The 19,505-nt window shown below is 44.7% G+C and overlaps 1 protein-coding gene across 1 annotated transcript in view; it reads right to left on the bottom strand.

The window, feature by feature from the left end:
* grin3bb (glutamate receptor, ionotropic, N-methyl-D-aspartate 3Bb) overlaps nt 1-19,505 on the bottom strand; it is a 64,421-nt gene that overhangs the window by 37,978 nt on the left and 6,938 nt on the right. The gene's annotated exons all lie outside the window — the stretch shown is intronic.

The raw sequence follows: 19,505 nt of genomic DNA, 5'->3' as shown, positions 1-19,505 counted from the left end.
AGTCAGGTTGGTGTGGCAGAAGAAAAGGGAAGCTGCCCCTTAAATATCTAAAAAAACCTCAGACAGCATTCCCTTGGATGTGAAGAGCTCCTCAATATCAGTTTATTGTTCTAGTTTGAAATTCTTTACATCCAGCTGAAACCTGCCTGCTCTCAGACTCAGACTAAAGGATCAAAGTGTAGAGGCAGCCGAGAGCAAACACAGCTAACTCTGCTGGACTGATACCCACTCATCCACTTCTAATCGATCAACCCATCTTTCACTTCTCCACTTCAACACTGTTGGTGGTGGAGCCTATCCCAACTGCTGAGTCTCCAGTCTGTTGCAGGGCTAACACACAGCGACAGATGACCATTGTCTCTGATTAACTCCTATCACAGGTCAGAATCAGGTAACCTGACCTGCTGTCTTTCAACTGTAGGAAGAAGCTGGAGAATTCGGAGAGAGCCCATGGACAAACAAACAGAACTGGCTTGTGGAATCAAAACCAAACGCTTTCTGGTGTGAGGCCACCATGCTGACCATTGTGCCACCAAAACAAGCAGTATTTATGAAATCATGATAATAATGAATTACGACTTCTGGTGTGGCGGTAGAGCAGTATGGTCGCATAAGTACAGAGCTCCCGTAAGCCAAGTAGATAAACTCCGCTAAAACACGAATTGAAGCGTGAGACAAAACAACTTTGGAAGATGAGCGGAGGGACGACAAAAGCAAAGAATAAAAAAACTACGGACACCCAAGGTAAAGACATAAAACATCCGAACAACGAGGACCTGAAGCTAATATGGCCGCATTTCAAAACGGACTGGATTGTATTAGCAAACAAATTCAATCACTCCAAAATGAATTGAAATCAGACTTCACGACGTTCAAAGAAGAAATTACTGGCCAAATGAGACACGAACTGTCTAAATTCAAAGAAGACATCGACCAGAAGTTTAAGAGCATGACTACAGAACTTAAAGAACAAGAAGGGAAATTAGAAGCTGCGCTGACGCGCACGGAAGAAATAGAGACGTGGAGCCACGAGGCCAATCAAATCCTGACAGAACTAATGAGAGAACAAAAAGCGATGATGACCAAATTGGATGACTTGGAACTGCGATCCAGACTTAACAATCTGCGGATCTACGGAATACAAGAGGGACCCTCTGGGCTGGGACCCGGACCGGGCCTCGGGGGCTTGGGTCCTGGTTGGTGTGTTGCCGGGGTTGTGGGCGGGTGGGTGCATGGGGGCCCAGCCCTGGAGCAGGGTGCCGCCGGTGCGTCGAGCCACCTGGGGGGCTCTTCAACTGGTGGGGGGGATGGTCACATCTTGCAGGAGCTTTCCTCTCCTCAGGAGCTCCCTCTGCAGGAGGGGGAGATACAGGAGAGGTGGAGGAAGATCTCAGCCTGGGTGTTTATTGTCTTATGTAGTCTGGAAGATGAGTGGATGGTGGGGTGGGTGCAGTTTTCTCTGTGGTGGGGTTGGGTGGACTGTCCCGGGCTCTGTGGGGCCGGGCGGCGCTGCTGCACTGGGCCCGGTCTGGATGGGCCTGGGCCCCCTTTCCCTGGCGGGTCGCGGAGTATGGGGGTGCCTACTGGGGTCAGCGGGGGAGCTGGCCCCAGGGAGGGGTCACTTGCCCCTCCCTTCCTTCCCTCCCCATCTCCAGCTGCCTCCCTCTTCCCGCTCCACCACAACCACCCACACATGCAGGGCCTTGGAGTAGGGGTATGTCACCAGGGTGCAGAGGAGGCTACCCCCCCCTCTGTCCCCTTCTGGCTGCCTCTGCCTCAATTTTATCCCACAACTTAGACATTCACATTATTCACACTCTCATTACACATACATATAGGATCTTGGGGGTGGGAACGATACACGGAGTCCAAAGTACCATCAGGGTGTACACCCCACCCCTGGCATCGTTGCCCACCTCTCAATTTTAAATACACGTAGACATTGAGGGCTAGCAGGAGGGACCATGCGCTTACCTGCTGCTCTCTGGCAGGTAGCTCCAAGCCCTCCTGGGTTTTAAATGCACCTTAGAACACACATGCATCAACATTACAATGAGCGGGTGGAGGGAGGTTTGGAGTCTTCTCTCACCCCCATTCTCTGCGACCTGCTGGAGCAGGGGGGCTAGGAGGAGGAGTTGGCCGTCCGACTGCGGTCTGGAGTGTGGAGCCTTCCTGCTGCTGCGGAGTCGGGGCGGTCTGCCTCCCCCCACCGCAGGGAAAAGGGAAACACCACCTGGGTCTGGGTGCAGTTCCCCCCTCCAGGGGCGGGGGCACCTAGACCCGGTTTGTAGAGTACGCTTGGGGAGTGTGATCGTGTGTACAACGTCTCTTTATGTCTGTCTCCACGTTGGTTGAGTGTGGAGTAAGTGCATATGAGAGCATGAGGGTGGGAATGGATGTTTGTATCTGTGTGTGCCTGTATGTCTGTGTCTATATGTCAGGTTGGGTGTCAGGCGCCACCTCTCTGGGGACATCTCAGGCCCTCCAAGGTTTGGAGGCCTATCTCCCCCTACCACCACTTCCCCTGCCAGTGGCGGACCCCCTCAGACATCGGTGCGTTGGTGGTTCTTTGTGTCCGGGGATGGGCGTCCAGGTACACACCGGCTCACTCCTTGGCGGCCGCTTGTCGGGGCCTGGAGCCTGGGGCTCGCTCGGGCCACTTCGGAGGTGGGGTGCCCCCGGCCTCTCGGCCTGGGGCTCGGTCACTCAGGCGCGGCTGGCTGCCGGCGGAGCTCACGGGCGCGTCACTGCAACTCCCCCTGACTTCTGCTCCGCGGCTGCTGAGTGAGCCCTCATCTGGGACTCTCCTCAGCTCTTTCCGGGACAGTGGCGCAGCTGCCCCTCTGTTGGTCTTCCTTGGTCTCTTGTGTTCTGGGGGCCTCTGGATGTCTGGAGTTTTGATCTCCTCCACACCTGCTTCACACCCTGGAGGACGGGGCTGTGGCCCCCCCACACCCTCTAGCAGATTATTACATGAAGGAACCTTTTAAAAAACAAAAAACAAGCGCGTCCATGCTCACAGGTGTACACACGGGTGATCACACCCACAAACTACACCCTTTTTGGCTCCTACCTCAAAGCACACTGTGTTCTGTTGATCTTATGTGCTGCACAATAATGTTTAACATTTAGTATTTACTGTCATATTCCCATATATTATTGTGATGTTGTTTATTCTATTACTCTTGTTCTCTTCTGCTTGCTTTCTTTTTTCTTTCTCAGCAGGTGATCCAGGTGATTGATATATGCATTTTTTTTTCTCTGCCCGTTCTGTTGGTTTTTGTCTTTTGCCCTTCTCCCCCGTCCCTCTTCTCAGCTGTTTCTCTTTCCCTCTTTCTTTCTCCCCTTCTTTCCCCCAGTCAAGTCTGTCCCGTATTCAGTAAGTGAAAATAAAATAAACAATAAAAGGTGAATCAAATGGACCATTACGGCAAGGCTGGGATGGTCAGTTTGGTAAAGTAAATCCGTTGGGCATCTTTCTTTGCCTTTAGACAACAATTCTGATGGCAAAAGAGCCAAACGGGACAGGCCAAAAAAGAAAAAAAAAAAAAAAAAAAGGAATACAAGAGGGAGCCGAATCTAAGGCAGAATCGCTGACCCAGTTTCTGGAAGCCTGGCTCAGAGAGGAGCTTAATATTAACATCAACCTCCAGATTCAACGCGCACACCGAGCATTAACCCCGAAACCGGCAGCGGGTCTCCCCCCAAGGTCAGTCGTTGTCAATTTCCAACAATTCACAACTAAAGAGATGATACTTAAAAAGGCATGGGAAAAGAAAATGGTCACTCTGGACAGAAGCAGGGTTTATTTTGACCACGACTACTCGGCGAGAATGGTGCAAGAACGTAAAGCGTACGTGAATATCAAAAAGATATTAAAGAAGGAAGGCATCCGCTTCCAGACTCCTCTCAGCAAGATGCGAATCCACTGGCCAAATGGAGTGAAAACTTATGGCAACGCGGAGGAGGCTGCTAACGACCTGCAAGCGAGAGGATACAACGTTGTCAAGGGTGTGATTAATCAAACAATGGTCACATTGATGAATGTGTATGCACCCCCTGAGAGTAATAAGGAATTCTTTAAATTGATTTTTGATATTCTTGTGCTAGAAGCAGAAGGTATATGCATATGTGGAGGAGATTTTAATGTGATATTAGATAGTGACTTGGACACAACCAGCCTGAAGAAAAATAAAAATTCAATTCCAAAATTAGTAAGATATACATTGGAAGACACTAACTATTTTGATGTCTGGAGAGCTTTGCATCCGCTACAGAGGAATTATAGTCATTATTCAGCAACACATTATGTATATTCAAGAATAGACTACTTCTTTATGGAAAAAGGGAATAGAGATATAATAACAGATTGTTGGATTGGAGTGGCAGATGTGTCGGACCATAGTGCTATCTACTTAAAAATCTATCTTAAAGGTAGACCAAAAAACACAATATGGAGATTAAATGTGGGGCTATTAAACAATAAATCTGTGGTAGAACAAATACAAAAAGATGTCAAAACTTATTTAGAAGAAAATGACAATGGTGAAACCGATCCAATTATTCTATGGGACTGTTTGAAGGCAGTTATACGTGGGAAACTAATCGCAATATCAAGTAACCTTAAAAGAGAAAGAATGAAGCAATATAATGAATATGTGGATGAATTGTCACAATTGGAGAATAAACACAAACGCAAGGTAGATGTCAAGATACAACAACAAATGAAAGATATTAAGAAGAAAATTAATAATTTACTCTTATATGAAATGGAAGTAAAAGCAAGATATGTAAAACAGAGCTACTATGAATCAGGCCCTAAAGCTGCACGGCTATTGGCAAGACGTTTAAAAAAACAACAAGCAGAAACAACAGTCAACAAATTGTATAATTCTAAGACAAATGACACATAACCTAGAAGAGATAGAAAGTATCTTTACCGATTATTATAAGGACCTGTATCTACAAAATGCACCTACTAATAATGGCCTAAATGATATTAAAACATTTTTAGACTCCTTAGATCTACCCTCTATTGGAACAATACAAAATGATCGCATGACGGCACCAATAACGATAGAGGAGATTCAGAAAGCGATTGGAAAATTACGAACAAACAAGGCACCAGGCAGTGATGGGTTTCCTGCCGAATGGTACAAGAAATGTGGAAAAGAATTGATACCCTTACTCCACCAGACTCTTAATTGGACTCACACTAAACATGTGATTCCCCCCTCTTGGAGGGAGGCAATTATCACGGTGCTGCCAAAACCACAAAAACAAAGAGAATACTGCCAAAATTACAGGCCTATATCGGTGTTGAATGTTGATTATAAAATCTATACTACAATCCTATCAAATAGGCTCCAGTCGTTTATACCAGACCTGATAGATGAGGACCAAGCAGGTTTTGTCAAAAATAGACAGGCACAAGACAATATTAGAAGGACCCTACACATACATAAAGACAAGCTACCGGCTGCATTGATAAGTTTAGACACAGAAAAAGCCTTCGATCGAGTCAGCTGGGACTTCCTGTACCTAACCATGGCAAAGTTTGGGTTCACTACGAAATCAATCCAATGTATTAAATCTCTCTATGACAAACCGACTGCAAGACTAAAAGTTAACGGCTCATTGACAAAGACATTCCAACTAGAGAGAGGAACTAGACAGGGTTGCTGTTTAAGTCCAACCTTATTCGCCTTGTATATTGAGCCATTGGCACAAATGATTAGACAAGACGCCCTAATAACAGGAATAGAAATCAATAGACAAGAGCATGTAATTAGTCTGTTTGCTGATGACGTGTTGATAGCCCTCAAAAACCCCACAAACTCTTTTATGCAGCTTACAGAAATGTTAGGAAAATTTGGTACGCTTTCTGGCTACAAAGTAAATATACTTAAAACTCAAGTTCTAATGTTTAATTGTATACCAACTCAAAATCTTAAGGAATGGGAAATAAAGTGGGAGGCAAAAACCCTTAAATATTTAGGTATAAATATAACCAAAAACTATGCCAAACTATATCAAAGTAACTGTGGACATATAAATTACAGGATAAGGCAGGATATGGAAAGATGGAATACATATCCGTTAGGATTTAGTGACAGGATAAATGTGATAAAGATGAATATCTTACCACGATTGCTATATTTATTCCTCAACCCCAATTCTCAGAATGGGATAAGTATATATCTAGATTTGTCTGGGAAGGCAAGCGGCCAAGGGTACGATACACTACTTTACAGCTTACTAAGGAGAAAGGAGGAATGTCGCTTCCTAATTTAAAAGAATATTTTCGTGCTGCACAGATACGCCAGATAACATATTGGTGTAGTGATGATTACGGGGCTCGCTGGAAGGATGTGGAGCTCTCCACACTCAATGTCCCAATTCAAACAAACATGGGTATGAAAAAGACCCCTGAATACGTAACTAAAGACCAAGATAGGAACCCGATAATATCCTTTACATTAAATGTATGGTATGATACAGTAAAGGAGTTCAGGATTGGCAAAGAGCTTGGTTTGCTAAAATGGATAGCCTTCAATGAAGAATTTAGACCAGGAAAATTGGATCTTGGTTTTAAAAATTGGAATGAAAAGGGAATCACAGCAATTTGTTTATTAATCAAAAAAGGAGAAATTAAAAGTTTTGAAGAATTAAAACGGGAATACAACTTAAAAAACAAGGATTTTTTCAGATACTTACAGGTGAGAGATTACTTTAATAAAAACATAAAAATAGAGGAAGACAAAATCCATCCTATTATAAAAATAATTATACTGGCATATAAAAGTGTTATTCCAAAATCAGTGTCTACCCTATACAAATGTTTGATGGAATCAAGACAGGAATCAACTGTATATGTTAAAGTAAAATGGGAAAGAGAGCTGAGTGAAGAAATCACTGAGAGGGTGTGGTATGAAACATGGAAAGAACATAAGAATACAACTCACTCATTGAGGTGGAGAGAATTCATCTAGAAAAATCAAATTCGCTATTTTATTACACCTAAGATTAAAAATAAACAAACCAATACACAACAACAATGTTGGAGGCTGTGTGGATGGGATGAACCAGACCATACACACATTTTCTGGAAATGCAGAAAAATTCACACTTTCTGGGTTAAAATTCACTCGGCTCTCTGTGATATATTAGGTTATATTATTCCTAGAACCTGCCTTGTTTTGTATCTAGGGTACTTGGAAGGTACTGTAGATGTAAAGGATTGTTACCTGGCTAAGATTCTCCTTTTGGCAGCAAAGAAGGCCCTCACCAAAAACTGGCTTAAGACAGAAACACCAGGAAAGCAGCAGTGGGTAGCAATTGTGGAGGACATTATGGAGATGGAGAACCTTACATATAAACTGAAATTAAAGGAAGAACGCTTTTTGAAGGACTGGGGAAAATGGTTGACGTACAATGCTATATATATATATATATATATATATATATATATATATATATATATATATATATATAGCATTAATATAAGTATATGTATGCAAGCATGTGTGCGTGTGTGTGTGTGTGTGTGTGTGTGTGTGTGTCTGTGCCTCTAGTCTGCATGCCAAATATCCCCAACACACAGAGACACACACAGACAGACAGTTCAGGTCTGTGCTCAGACAGTTTGAGAATTGGTTCATTATTTTCTTCAGCTTTCAGATTGGCTGACGCCATCAGACGGAAACCCCCACAAATCCCCTCACTCACACACACTGATTTGCTGTCTCATGGGGACATCCCATTGACATAATGCTTTCCCTAGCCGCTTACCCTAACCATCAAAAATGAATGCCTAACCCTAACCCTTACCCTAAACCTAACCATAACTAATTGTAACTCTGACACTAAAACCACATTTTGAGTATGAAAAATGCCTCCAACCCCATGGAGACCTGGATTTTGGTCCTCACGAGGGCTGTTGGTCCCCACTGAGATAGTAAGAACCCGTACACACACACACACACCACACACACACACACACACACACACACACACACACACACACACACACACACACACACACACACACACACACACACACACACACTTCTTCTATTAAAGTCCAGCAGCAGCTGAAGAGGTTGATAATGAAATCTGTTCTGTTCTCTCTGCTCAACTTCTGATCAGCCTCCTCCTCCTCGCCCCTTACTCCTACCCCCCTTTCTTACCCTCCTCTTCCTCACCCTTCATACCCTCCTCCCTCTGTGAACTCTTTCTCTCTGTGTGGAAATATTAATCTTTTCATTAACAGAATTTAATTGCCAGCAGACAGACAAGCGAGTGCAGCAGCTTCAAAGCTCATCAATGGAAAATATATGATTTTTCTCTCGTTTCTCTCTTTTAACTGCGCTCTCTGAGGTTTCCACAAAAAAGCTACGCTGCTGCAATCTCAGGGAGGATGTCTCTTCAAAGTTGAACAATCATCTGGATCCAGTGCTCCACAACAACCAGTCAGCTCTCAGCCAGGAAAACTCGCCCAGAACAGCACGACTGATCCTGAACCGGGCCAGTGCTATTGTGACTGTAGGACCAGCCACCACTTGTGACTGTCATTGAACATACAGCCAGCACTGTGGTTATTCTGCCCAATCAGAGCTTGAGGACGGACAGGAAGATGATATAGGAGAGTCGGTGCTAGGGCTGCTGGGAAATTAGAGCATTCAGCAGATGTATGCAGTGATGTAAACCATGGCCTCCAGCTTAATCCGAACCAACTCCATGCAGCTGCCAAACCAAGTGCTCAGATGATGGGGAGGAAAGGAGGCAGAGCTATGATCCCAAAAATCTAAAGTGAAGCATCTGTTTGTAAAATGTCTTTGAGTACAATGACACATCCGTAATTCTCTCTTTTAATAAAATTATTTAATTTATTGTTGTTCCTAAGACTATCAGTTTAATCTGGGCTTCACTTTAACACAGTCACTGGTAATCTCCATGCCAGTCACAGCAAAGGCTCAAAGGTAAAGGTAATTTTGACTCACAAACAGTTTCGCGGTATGATCGTTCTATTTCATAATGAAAGATCTGTAGTGGATTCCAAGTGTTGAACCTGTATTTGGTTGCTTCTTACTGAAACTCTCAGCACGAGGTCCACAGAGATGCTGTTGAAGCCATCACTACCCTGGAAACGCAAGATAGTCCAACAGCAGAGCAGAAACTTTAGGAGAGCCCAAGTCAGCAAAAAGAATGAATACACTGAGCATCTTACCAACAGCAACAGACCTCAGAGAACAGGAGACACTAAAGATAACAGAATAATTTCCATGATTAGAAAAACATCTTCACAACATCTAACCAAGTCAGGAAGTCAATCAGTTTCAGGACACAGACACTATCGCTACTTTTATGATTAGGCTTGAAACTTTCCCTTTGGATAAAGCATATAGTTAGGGCTGGATCAGGTGATCCTGAATCCTGCCTTAGTTATGCTGCAATAGGTGTAGGATGCTGGGGGATTCCCATGATGGTGTTTTTTCTTCACTTAATCTGTGTTTATACACCTCTCTGCATTTAACCATTAGTTCACTAGCTGAGTGAACTAATGGTTCAGGGCCTGCATCAACACCAAGCTCGACGTCTTTCAGCAGCGATGTCTCCGCCGGATTCTGAGGATCCGCTACATCGACCACATCACCAACGAGGAGATCCTGCGAAGGAGCGGCACAGTCAAACTTCACAACATCGTTGCACGCAACAGGCTCCAACTGGCCGGCCATATCCTCCGCATGGATGACGCACACATTCCAAAAACAGCGATGCACTGGCAACCCCTGGGCGTCAAACGACCACGAGGACGTCCCCGCAACACCTGGCGAAGGTCATTCTATCAAGACCTAAAGACATCGAATATATCGTTGGAAGACGCTGAAGCCCGGGCACAAGATCGAGCCTGGTGGCGTTCGTTTGCCGCCCGATATGCCACATAAAGCATGGGAGGATCTATGTCTAAGTAAGTCACTAGCTGAGACCATATCTTCAGTTACAATTGATGATGGTGGATGAGGGAAAGTGAACTCATGTTGTGATTTGGGAAAGGCCTTAGAGGGGACTGGCAGTGGCTCCTGGGCTGGGCAGATCCCCAATTAAGGCATCCTCTTGAAGAACCGAAAATTGAGCATTATGAAGCATTGCTGCGAATGTATAATTAGTAGGTTTGTGATGACCAGCAGCACATGAGCTTGATTAACTGGTCAGGGATTCATTTGAGGGAAGCAGATGTTGCAGCACCAATGCAGAAGGAATGGCCAGAAAAAAGATTCGGAGAAATTCTGGACAATGAAAGAACTTGGAGAAAATGTGAAAGAAACCATGATGATGATGATGGTCGTGGTGGGGCTCAGAGGTGAGTTTATTTTGAAGCAGAATATCAAAAGGGGGCTGCCCAATTGATTGATTTTACTTCATTTGAGGGAAAAGACAACGAGTGTTGAAAGGCCCTCTGTTTTTTCTTCTTCTGAGAATGGAACACCGAAGAACATCAGAGAAAACTGACTTCAGGGTGGATAACCCTTGAGCTAACCCTGATGTGACTTACTAGATGCATTCTGAAAAAAATCATGGAAACTGATGGGATTTTCCAAATAGAACAATTTCAGCTGTTGAACGAATGGAGTTGGTTTTCAGTGACATCATCATCAGCAAAAAAAGTGTGTTTTTTTTTATCTGTCTGATTTCAATGAAACATGATTTGCTGAAATGTCCAAGTCTGAGGACCGATTCCAAAATAAAATTCATTCTGTTTAAATTCTTTGTGATGAGTTCTTCACAGCGTGTAAACGCCTCAGAAGAAGACATCAAGCTCAGAGCCGGCAACAATGTGCAGAAAGTAAAATGGCCTGGTTCTTGTACAGTGCTTTTCTACTTTACCTGAGCTCTCAAAGCACTTTATCCTACTTGCCTCATTCACATCAGTTCATACAAGCACCTTTTTCTGTGCTTTTTCTGTGTAAGTGCTTTCTAACAATCACAAACACTCTGGTGGATGCCTCATCGAGTGACTTGGGGTTAGTATTGTGCCTCAGAACATTTGGCATGCAGATCAAACCACCGATCTTCTGACCTGCTCTACGTCCTGCCGCCTATACTTTCAGAAACAGTCATGTGACGGCCGTGGTTAGAGTTAGGGAGACTGTGGGCCGTAGTGGGCCCCCACCTGAGATTTTGTCTGATCTGCAGACATCACACGTCACACTGTAAAAACTGAGCATGCCCTTTCAGCTGCAATGACAAATGGCTCAGCGCAGTGACGGCAGTCAGAGTCAAGCTCAGGCCACGTTGAGCTGTCGGTCAGCCGACTTCCCGCTGGAGGTCACGCTGTTGCCGTTGCCTGCAGCACGTTAGGTGCAGCACGTTATCGACTCAGACTCTCAGCAGGTGAAGGTGACGGCTGACTCCGCACATCCAGCCAGCTGATCAAGGAGCTTCCTGCCGCTGGGCTCGACAAATCTGATGATGGTGCAGGTGAGATCCTTCTTGTCGCCACTTGGCTCGACAACAGCAGGAAGAAAACGAGCTGCAATCAATGAGTGACGAAAGCTCAGATTACTGCGGTGAGGAGAACGAAAGCACTTCCTCTTTTCCATCCAGAGTTTCAGAGAATAAGGCAGACATAGTTTGACTCCCAGTTTCTCTGCTGAAACACGACACAGGGCCAACCTAATCAGGCAGTCTGCTCTCTGAATCAGCTTCACTCCAAATCTGCAGGAAGGAGACTCGAGTTCAGTCATCACAGAAAGCTCAGACACCTGAAAACTCACCTGAGAGTGACCTTCAGACACCTACAAACAACTGAAATCTGACAGAAACATTCACCTCTGACCCTCTGTGATGACCTCTCAGTATGGCGTCGGCCCTGTTAACCCCAGCAGTTTGGACCCGTGACACTCTCACACCAAACAAGGGTTCACTTCCTGGTCACATGACACTTTGGAAAAGTGTCAGTGCTTCCCTGAACGTAGTAGCGAAGCTGGTGCTTCACAACTGGACTTTCTGTGTGGAGCCCACAAGCATGACTCAGAGCTAGGTTCATCTCGCTATTCAGAAAGAAACTGTGATGTCTCGCCCCAGGATCAAAAGTGAGTTTAGCCTCACATAACAGATGATTTCATGTTTAGTATGATGTAGAATTTATTTGTTGTTGTTGTTACAAAATTTGTCCTCTGCTCTGCTACCATTAATCTCAGAGGTTTTCTTTAACGAGACGCCCAGCAGCAGAAGATCTGCTTCAGCTGAGAGGAGGGAAAACCTTTGAAATCATGCTTGCTGATGAAAACGTCTGAATGATGTTAATGAGCAGACACGTTCCATCAGTGTGCAGCAGCAGCCTTCACCTGTTCACATTCACCTTCGTCAGCAGGAAGCGTGACCGGGGCGGGGGAGGACAGCTGGGAGAACAGCTGCTGCCATTCTCAGCTTTTTACTGAAAATTTAAGTTCAATCAGCTGACAGCAAGCAGCTGCTGTGTTACAGTGGAAGGTTTGATGGTGGCTTGATGGCTTTCTACATGCTCACTTGCTGTAAACGTCTTTATCGTAAAACAATTCAAATCACGAGCCAGAGAAATGTTTCTGCTCATGCTCGTTATGTTTAAATAAAGTTTTTTTTCCCAGCAGGTTGCTTAAATAAAGTTTTCCAGGGTTTAAGTTAGAAGACCAGCTGCTCCTGGTTGAAGCCAGATGTTTCTGTTGTGGTAGATGTTTCAGTGGGCGATGGTCTGGACTATTCAGGTCAGTTATGGAGTCATGCTACTGAAGTCTGAGCTCATTGTATGAAATCAGAGAGATTGTAAATTAATCATACGGGGCCTGGATGGTAGACTTTGCTCTTAAACCTGCAGATGTGCTTCAGCCTCATGGAGTCCTCACAGATGTCCAGTTACGCCTCCCATGTGCACTAATGCATGCTTTGAGCTGTGAGCTTGATGGTCCCTCTCCTCTTTAGCCCAGAGGACGGCATCCACAAACAGTAACTCATCTTCTGATTGGTCAGAGAGAAGCTTCTTCTCTGTTTGGACCTTTTCTTCTTCTTCTTCTTTATCTCCTAGTGGGTTTTGTCTGGATGTTTTTGTGCTGTTGCTTTTTCTTGCTGTGAAACAAATTGCAGAGCAGCTCATTTCCATGCCATTCGTTCTGTTGTTTATCTTCATCTGTCCATCAGGGAGCAGAGGCTGGTGTAAAGCAGCAGCAGCAGCTGATGTCAGCGTGCAGAACGTGGAGAAGTCAGAGAGCGACGGCAGATAGACGGCTGGATAATCCTCTCTGATCAAAGACTTTCTAAAGAGTAAAGAGATGTTTGTGTTTGTGGAGGTTTTCACTTCATCCGTGAACAGCAGCTCAAAGCCACACTGGATTTATTTCACACTGAGACACAACAGCAACACAAACCGACTCACAGAGAGGAAACACAAGCCATCAAAGTGCGGCAAGATTTCACTCTGCAGAGGAACAACAGCAAGCTGCAGCGCTGCTCTGATGCAACGCAGAAGAAATGAAGAGTTCAGACAACCAGAAGCACAGTCAGGTGGACGGATACAGCACAAACACTGGCACAGGTTCAAGGTCATTCAGCAAAAGACAGTTAGATGACCATCATGTTCACAGACAACAGAAACAAACCTGCACAAATGAGACACACAAGGGGGACGGAGGCAGAAATTACATCAAAATAATCAAGTGAGAGGGGATAAATCACCCCTACAGAGACATTCTGTCACAGAAACTGTAGAATTAAAGCTTCGTCGTCCGTCTTTGATTGAACAGCAGGAGCTCATGTCAGTGCCTAAGTCTATTGCAGCATAACTAAGGTAGGATTCAGGATCACCTGATCCAGCTTTATCTATATGCTTTATCAAAAAGGAAAGTTTCAAGCCTCATCTTAAAAGCAGAGATAGTGTCTGTCTCCTGAATCCAAACTGGAAGCTGGTTCCCGGGAAGAGGGGCCTCCCATTCTACTTTTAAATGCTCTCGGAACAACAAGTAATTCTGCAGTGTGAGAGCAAGGAGCTCCATATGATCACCTCCCGCTGAGCTCATCACTCCATCGCAGCATCTTCATCCTAGCCCCTGAGTTTTTCTCTTCCATCTAAATAACGCACTTTATTGAGCATCCCGTCGTCATCACACCATTGATCGCAAATAAAATGACTTCATTTATGGCATGCTGCCACCAAAGTGCCACAACACAGTGCTCCTGTGGTATGACTGACTTCTCAAAGGTCAAAAGTCCACACATATTTAAAAATTCAGAACGTCTTTCTGTGACCTTCAGGTTCTGATACCTTCCACCCACACAATCTCAGATTAACCCAGCACATCGTTGGCTGTGGTGAGGAACTGTGTCGCCCACATGGTGCCTCGCGGTGTTTCCTCTTATTTCATAGTGTAGTTGATTTTACATGTGTGGACCCAGAGCAGAAAAAGTGCTGAGTGCTCAGCGATTTTGAGTCCTCAGCTTCTCCAGTTTACATCACCAATGATATCACAAACACGCCACGTGGTAAAGGCACAATATGAAGGCTGCTCTGCAGACAGAGCGAGGACAGCGAGCGGATTAGCGGGCAAGTTATAAGACCGAGGACCCGCGAGGACCATTGGGGACCCAAAACACCACAACAAGACACTCAGAGCGCTGACCAGTGCGTGCGCACACGCACGCACACACACACACACACACACACACACACACACACACACACACACACACACACACACACACTCCCGTTCCTCTGACTGGATTATTTGAGTCTTTACTTGTGTCACCGTTTCTGTCTTCATGTTTCACACTCTGCTTCAGGAATTCAGCTTCGAGCTCCTGATGAATCTGGGACTCACTGAACTGAATTAAATGCTCTTTAGCAGCTGCAGAACGAGGCGTTCGAGTGTCAGCAAGGTCATTAATAAAGGTGAGTTAAGGTGTTAGCTTCACCTGCTCAGTGTTTGTGTTTGTAACATCAACATAGATGAAAAATCATCATAATCGTCTAATCAAGCAGCATGTAGGCTTCAGGCTGTTTCCTGTTTACACTTCAATAATGATCGCATAATGAAAACATAATTAAACTGAAACCAGGGGCCTAAAAACAACATATGGGGAGAAGGAAGTCTGCGTCTTCTGATTGCACCCTGTACACCTCCACGTCTTCTTCCAGGAAAGAAACGACCTTGAAATCAGATGAAAATGGAAAAGCATGTGTTCTGAGAGTGTGTTATGATTCAATTTGTGTGTGTGTGATCCTGTGGGAATTAATAAGTAAGTCTCATCTGTAACATACAGTCTCACACTGAATGTAGATATTTTTACTGTCTGTTATCTGGTGGAATGTTTCTCACCAATGTTTGAGAGCCTGAAGGCAGCTCAGGGCTCCGAGTGTGTGTGTGTGTGTGTGTGTGTGTGTGTGTGTGTGTGTACTGTAATCATCTCTGAATGAAGCAGCATCTAAACTGAATTTATTACAAACGAGTAGTTCCTGTTTGTCCCACAGGACCTGAATGCATCATCACTGCCAGTGGTGGTGGTCCAGAGTGTGTTTGTATGTCTGTGCCAGCTGGTGTAGGATCAGTCTGATATGTTATCAGCAGTCTGTTTATCAGCCTACAGAGTGCCACGCGTCAGCAGCTAATTATCACCTCGTTAAGCTTCCTAACGAGGGAGCCCTAATGAGATTCTGGACTGCGTCCGGCAGCTCCGGCTGTCCCCGTCTATCATATGTGAACATGTTTCTGCTTCGCTGATAATATTGTGCACTCTGTACCTGGCAGCACGAAGGACATTTATGTGTGACTTGGTAACACAAATACAACTGATGGCAGGTCAAAGGTCACAAAAAGCCCAGCAGGTTGATGTCAGAGAGTCACAGTCAGACTCTTCCCAGCATTCTCAGTTTTCCTGTCACTAATGAAAACATGTGACTGTGGCGGTAACCCTTCACTGTACCACTGATGTTTCCTACAAGGGGAGCTCAAAAAGACTTTTTACACAAAATAAAAGAATAAACTTTATTTGAAACTTTATTAATTCAGTCTGAAGACGTCAGCTGATATTTCCATTTAAAAAAGAAACAGAACAAATTCAGCTAAATAGCGTTTTTTCTATGCGAATAGAATATGAGTTTATGAGAGTTACAGATGACCTCATTCTGTTTTCAATCACATTTTAGAGAAACTCAAAGCAAACTTCAGCCACAACTTTGCACCTTCAAAGGTTCAAGGAGAAGAGCACCAGCCTAATGAAGTTTAGGCTTCATTTCCTCTCCTGGACCCAAGTTCGTAGACCAAAGATTTGTGGCTGCACAATGTTTCCATACTGCTGTACTAAACCCAGTAATCAGATTACAGTTACTAATCCCAGCAATCAGATTAATGTGACTACACCCAGTAACCAAATTAAGGTAATAAAACAGAAAAATGACCTGATGAACATTTCGATGCCTCAGTTCATGTAGCGGTAGGAATGAACAGCTTTTCAGGGGTGACAATTACTTCTAATTTAATTAATTAGAAGTAAGAGATGACTTCTTATAAAGCCCTTGAAAATGTGAGTCAGTGTCATCTCCTTCAGTTGGAGCACAGCTCATCACCATAGAAACAGGAAGCTTGAACTCCTAAACACAGAGTCTTGATATTTCCTGTCATCACATTTTTCAGAAACCACATTTCTCCCCTTCTGGCTGCCCCTCCCTGCTCCCGCTGGAGGTCTCTTCCTATTGAAAGGGCTTCTTCCTCCCCACCGTCTCTGAGTGCTGCTCACAGGGATCCTCTGTGTTGAGATTTTCCCTCCAACATTGCAGTGATCATAACCATGAAGTGCAGTGAGATGACTGTTACCGTGAACTCAAACTGTATAAATAAAGTCAAACTAAAATGAAAATCTTATTTGGATCAGTCAAAATTTTTTCCAGTAGGGGTAAAATTGAACTCTACCCACTGAGTGTCAGAAGGGAAGGCTCCTCTGTGACACAGGGAGGAAAAGAAAGCGCCGTTATGGTTTCAGTTTGTTTCTGCTGTCAGAGGACCAAACAACTCTTTAACTCTGAAGGTCACAGTTTGCTGATCCAAAGTTTATCTAGCTGCAGCCTCAGAGAACGCTAAAAGGTGAATAACCAGGTTTAATCCACCCGTTACAGCCGCGCACCTTCTGATGAGATCAGCTGATGTGTCGGCGCTCTGAGCTGTCAAACGGTTTAGAGAAATCTTTCAGGTAGTTTGTGTTAAAAAGTCTCAGGGGCCAAATCTCATCTTTACTCTGCAATGCTCAGACGAGACGTTTGATACGAGCGCCGCTGACTTTCAGTGTTTCATCAGCAATTCCTGCCAGCTCATTGGTCCCCGCAGAGCTCTAAGCTGAAGTATTTTTAGTCAGGATGTCTCAGTTAGGTGTTTGCATTCAAACCTCACAGGTGAAATGAAACTAGTTAGACCTGCTGAGGTCAAACAAAGAGACGAGTGAGGCATGATGGGAAACTAATCTGCTGCTGCTCGTCTTCAGAGGGATTAAAAGATTCAGTTATTTCACCGTCAAGCTGAATTTAACCCTGAAAACATCAGATTTACAAACAATCATCAGCACACTCACTGAGCCACATCCGCGGCTTCTAAACTCACCTGGCCTTACCTGTCACACAGCAGTCTCACACACAGCTCAGGTTAAAGGACAAATTCACTGTTTCCTCTTCATAAGTCAAGTGGATTCAGAACAGAGCTCTCATGTGACCAGGAGCATATGTTCATTCATATGTTACAGCTGAGTGACAGGAAGTGACCACAGGAAGTAATCTTTGAATAAACTGTTTCACCCCAGACCTCATTCAGATTATTTTAATGCAGTTAAAAATCTGTATTTAAGGACAGTGGTTTCAGAAACCTGGTGAACCTCTTTCAAATGCTCAGGATGAGCAGGCGTTACACTTGTCACGTCACACACTGATCCTATTACCCACTGCACACCGTGCTGTGACCTCAGCACGAGAAATGACTCGGAAGGAAGGACAAACAAGTGTTCATCAGACAGTTTCTAGTTCACACCTGGGGGAAATCCCTTCATTTACCTGCATGCAACAAAGGCTGCTCAAACATGTTTGGTTGTAAATCACTGTAAAACAGTAGTACACATCATCCCTTTGCTGAATTTTTCTGTTTTTACAGGTGACTCCAGCAAAACAGCCTGAAAATGACGAGCTTATAAAGCACACCTGAGTGATTGTTCTTGGACGTTACACAGCTGTTAATAACGTGGTCCTTGTGAAGCAGACTGCAAACATTTTCCTGCTCCTGGATGTGATTCGGCTGTGTTAGGTGGAGTGAGCTTCAAACTGCAGCAGCTGAATTCACACTCTCCTTGTCTTTGTCTCTGTCCACACTTGGAGCGTGGGCCCACGTCAGCTGATAAAAGGAGTCCCCAAATGTTTAAAGCACTGCAGCACGTGCTGCCCTTCATAACTTTAATCTGATTGCAAAGAAAACTCAAGCCCATTCATATTTTCACAGGTTTCAGGCACCCCACTGCCTCAGTGACAGATCATGAAGAAGCTGTTGCTGAGCGTGCTGACCGAGTTGACCCGATCAGAGACGTCTGCTGTGCAAACATCAAACAGAATCTCCCGTGTTCCTCCGAGTCTCTGAGCAGATGCTGGCACTCCTTCAGAGAATCTCTGAGATCAACAAACAGCAGCAGGACGAACCAGAAACATGAGAAAAACAATGTGTTTGTAACCAATCAGAGGGGTCAGAGACATGGGGCTTTCTGCATGCCGTACACAGAGGGGAACAGCATGCACTGGCACAAGGAACACAGTAAAAACTGATCCAAAAAAGCAGTCCTCAGTCGAACCTAGATCGATGCAATCCAGCATGGTGAAGGACATCAGAGGACCGTCATGACCCAGACATTTATTAGAAATCAGTTAATGATCAGGACTAAACTCCTAAACATTCACAATTTCGCTCAAGTGATTGGACCTATAGGTCGAATCAATAAAGGACAGATTAATTTGATTAAGTATGAGTTTGAACCACGTCAATGTGTGTGTGTGTGTCTGTGTCTGTGTGTAAGTCTGTCTGTACCTGTGCCTGCACTTATACCTGCACCTGCATCTTGTGTGTGTGTGTGTGTGTGTGTGTGTAAGTCTGTCTGTACCTGTACCTGCACTTATACCTGCACCTTTACGTGCACCTGCACTTGTAGCTGTACTTGCAACTCCAGGCCCACCCCTGGTATAGGTAATCCAACACAGCTGATTCAAATGGCTAAATTACTTCCTCAACATGTCCTGACGTTCTCCAGAGGCTTGGTAACAAACTAATCATATGATTCAGGTGTGTTGACCCAGGGCGATATCTAAAACCTGCAGGACACTGGCCCTCGTGTCCTGGAAATTGCCCACCCCTGACCTATACCTATACTTGTGCCTACACCTGTACTGTACCTGCACCTGTACTTACCTGGACCTGTACCTATACCTGTACCCGTACTTGTACCTCCACCTGCTGCTG

Source organism: Aulonocara stuartgranti (genome assembly GCF_965226115.1).
Source record: "Aulonocara stuartgranti genome assembly, chromosome: 23".
Taxonomy (NCBI): domain Eukaryota; kingdom Metazoa; phylum Chordata; class Actinopteri; order Cichliformes; family Cichlidae; genus Aulonocara; species Aulonocara stuartgranti.
This window is presented reverse-complemented; position numbering and strand designations above follow the sequence as displayed.